This window comes from Rhincodon typus, chromosome 21, assembly GCF_021869965.1.
Source record: "Rhincodon typus isolate 14 chromosome 21, sRhiTyp1.1, whole genome shotgun sequence".
NCBI classification, from domain to species: domain Eukaryota; kingdom Metazoa; phylum Chordata; class Chondrichthyes; order Orectolobiformes; family Rhincodontidae; genus Rhincodon; species Rhincodon typus.
In genome coordinates, this window is record NC_063352.1 from 24,315,121 (window position 1) to 24,318,770 (window position 3,650).

A 3,650-nucleotide genomic window follows, 5' to 3' on the forward strand; every position below is an offset into this window, starting at 1 on the left:
TTGCAAGCCTTCTGGGCTCAAAACAGCTTGTGACAGCAACAGCTAAAAACAAAACTAGAAAGCCTGAATTGGGAGAACCGGCCACTCCCCTTCTATTGTACAACTGTTTTGAAAAAACCTAAAGGCTTCCGCCGATTGTTGACTTAGGCAGTCTTTCGTAGCCATTTCTTCACCGCTGCCTTTACAACCTCTCTTCAAAAAGACAAAATAACTTTTGTGAAGTGACAGCATTGTGACTATCCAGAGGATCAAAACCATGATATAAATTAAAACAGACTCAAAGTCTCATATTCAACTCATTTCACCAGATTTGCTGTGTCATATATCGAGCCATTTTCAAAAATAAACAACAAATGGTAACAACACCTTTCAAAAGCAAAATATAGAAATCTGACGAAAATAATGCAGTGACAAAGGTCAGACAGCATTAATAGAAAAAGGACAGAGCAAACGCTTGGGATCCAAGCACTTTTAGGATTTTCTAATTTTATGGCTCAACTACATAAGCCTGTGCTCAGATCTAAAAGAATCGAAACATAAAGGTGTAGTTAGATTTGGACTGCCTCTATCATCATTGATTATGCAATGAAACTTCATTGTTTTGATGACAATAAAAAATACATAAAATTATTGTAACTTAATGAAAATTAAAATTTTACCAAAAGTTAAGCAACAGTACTTATTGAATAGCCAAAAATAACTACTTGCTATAAATTAACAACAAATTGACTTCATATGAACTACCATGACACAAAGGTTTCTTGAAAATAAGTCAATATTCAATATTCCTCTCGGACTCAACATCAAATTCAACTACTTTAGAATCTAATTACATCCTTTCATTTCTTTATCCTCCCCCATACCCCGGTCCCATCGTGACATGAGTTGCTTTCACCACAGCAAACTCATTCTCACCCACACTTAATCCTATTATCACATTAGATTGGTTGCGTTCAGCAGTCTACCCATTCTCTCCATTTTTTAAAAATTTATTCATTTTGCGGAATGCCGACTTCGCTGGCTGGCCAGCATTTATTGCCCATCCCTAGTTGCCCTTGAGAAGGTGGTGAGCTGCTTCTTGAACCGCTGCAGTCCACCTGCTGTGGGTTGACCCACAATGCCACTAGGGAGGAATTCCAGGATTTTGACCCAGTGACAGTGAAGGAACGGTCATATATTTCCAAGTCAGGACGGTGGTTGGATTGGGGGTGGGGGGAGACAGACTTCAAGGTGGTAGTGTTCCCATGATACTGCTGCCCTTGTCTTTCCAGATGGGAGTGTTTGTGGGTTTGGAAGGTGTTAAGGTGTTGTCTGAGGATCTTTCGTGAATTTCTGCAATGCATCTTTTAGATAGCACACACTGCTGCTACTGAGCATCAACGGCAGAGCAAATGGATTCTTGAGGATACAGTGCCGATCAAGCAGGCTGCTTTGTTCAGGATGGTGTCAAGCTTTTTGAGTGTTGTTGGGGCTGCACTCATCCAGGCAAGCAGGGAGTTTTCCATCACACTCCTGACTTATGACTTCTAAATGGTGGACAGTCTTTGAGTCAGGAGGTGAGTTACTTGCCACAGTGTTCCTAGTCTCTGACCTGCTCTTGTTGCCACTGCGTTTATTTGATGAGTTCAGTTGAGTTTCTGATCAATGATAGTTCCCAGGATTTCAATAGTGGGGATTCAGTGATGGTAACACTATTGAATGTCAATGGGCAGAGGTTAGATTGTCTCTTATTCGTGATGGTCATAGCCTGGCATTTGTGTGGCGCAAATGTTACTTGCCACTTGTCAGCCCAAGTCTGGATATTGTCCAGATCTTGCTGCATTTGCAAAGAGATTAGCTTCCATACCTGAGGAATCGCGAATGGTGCTGAACGTTGGGCAATCATCAACGAACATCCCCACCTCTTACCTCATGATGGAGGGAAGATCACTGATGAAGCAGCTGAAGATGGTCAGGCCTAGGACAGTACCCTGAGGAACTCCTGCAGCGAAGTCCTAGAGCTGAGATGATTGACCTCCAACAACCACGGCCATCTTCCTACAGTGTCTGGTATGACTCCAACCACTGGAGAATTTGCCCCTTGATACCAGTTTTGCTACAGCTCCTTGACGCCTCACTCAGTCAAAAGCAGCCTTGATGTCAAGGGTTGTCACTCGCACCTCACCTCTGGAATTCCGCTCTTTTGTCCATGTTTGAACCAAGGCTGTAATGAGGTCAGGAACTGAGTGGCCCTGGTGGAACCCAAACTGGGCATCACTGAGCAGGTGCTGCTTGTTAGCACTGTTGATGACACCTTCCATCATTTTACCGATGATCAGAGTATACTGATGGGGTGGTAACTGGCCGGGTTGGATTTGTCCTGCTTTTTGTGTACAAGACATACTTGGGCAATTTTCCAAATTGTTGGGCAGATGCCAGTGCTGTAACTGTACTGGAACAGCTTGGCTAGGGGTGAAGCAAGTTCCAGAACATAAGTCTTCAGTACTATTGCCGGAATGCTGTCAAGGCCTGTAGCCTTTGCAGTATCCAGTGCTTCCAACCGTTTCTTGATATCACATGGAGTGAATCGAATTGACTGGAGACTGGTATCTCTAATGCTGGGGACCACTGGAGGAGGCCAAGATGGATCATCCACTCGGCACTTCTGGCTGAAGATTGCTACGAAAGCTTCAGCCTGATCTATTGCACAGAAGTGCTGAGCTCTTCCATCATTGAGGATGGGGATATTTGTGGAACATCCTATTCCAATGAGCTGTTTAATTATCCACCATGATTCATGACTGAACGTGGCAGGACTGCAGAGCTTAGATCTGATCCGTTGGTTGTGGGATCGCTTAGCTCTGTCTATGGTGTTTGGCATGCAAACAGTCCTGCTTGATGGCTTCACCAGGTTGGCACCTTATCTTCAGGTATGCCTGTTGCAGCTTCTGGAATGCTCTCCTGCATTCCCCATTGAACCGAGGTCGATCCCCTAGTTTAACGGCCATAGTTGAGTGGGGGATATACCGGGCCATGAGGTTACAGATTGTGCTGGAGTACAGTTCTGCTGCTGTTGATGGCTCACAGCGTCTCAGTCTTGAGTTGCTAGATCTGTGCAAAGTCTGTCCCATTTAATGTCACACAACACGATGGAGGTTATTCTCAATGTGAAGGCAGGACTTCGTCTCCATAAGGACTGTGCGGTGGTCACTCTTACTGATAAAGTCATGGACAAATGCAACTGCAGCTGGCAGATTAGTAAGGATGAGGTCAAGTATGTTTTTTTCTCTTGTTGATTCCCTCACCACCTGCCGTGGACCCACTCTAGCAGCTATGTATTTTAGGACCTGACCAGCTCAATCAGTAGTAATGCTGCCAAGCCACTCTTGGTGGTGGACATTGAAATATCCAACCCAGTGTATATTTTGTGCTCTTGCCATCATCAGTGCTTCCTCCAAGCGTTGCTCAACATGAACGACTACCAATTCATCAGCCGAGGGAGGATGATACATGATAATCAGCAGGTTTCCTTGTCAATGTTTAGCCTGAAGCCATGAGACTTCATGGGATCCAGAGTCAATGTTGAGGACTCCCAGGGCAACTCCTCCTGACAGTATACCACTGCGCCACCCCCTTCTGCTGGGTCTGTCCTGCCAGTGAGACAGGACATA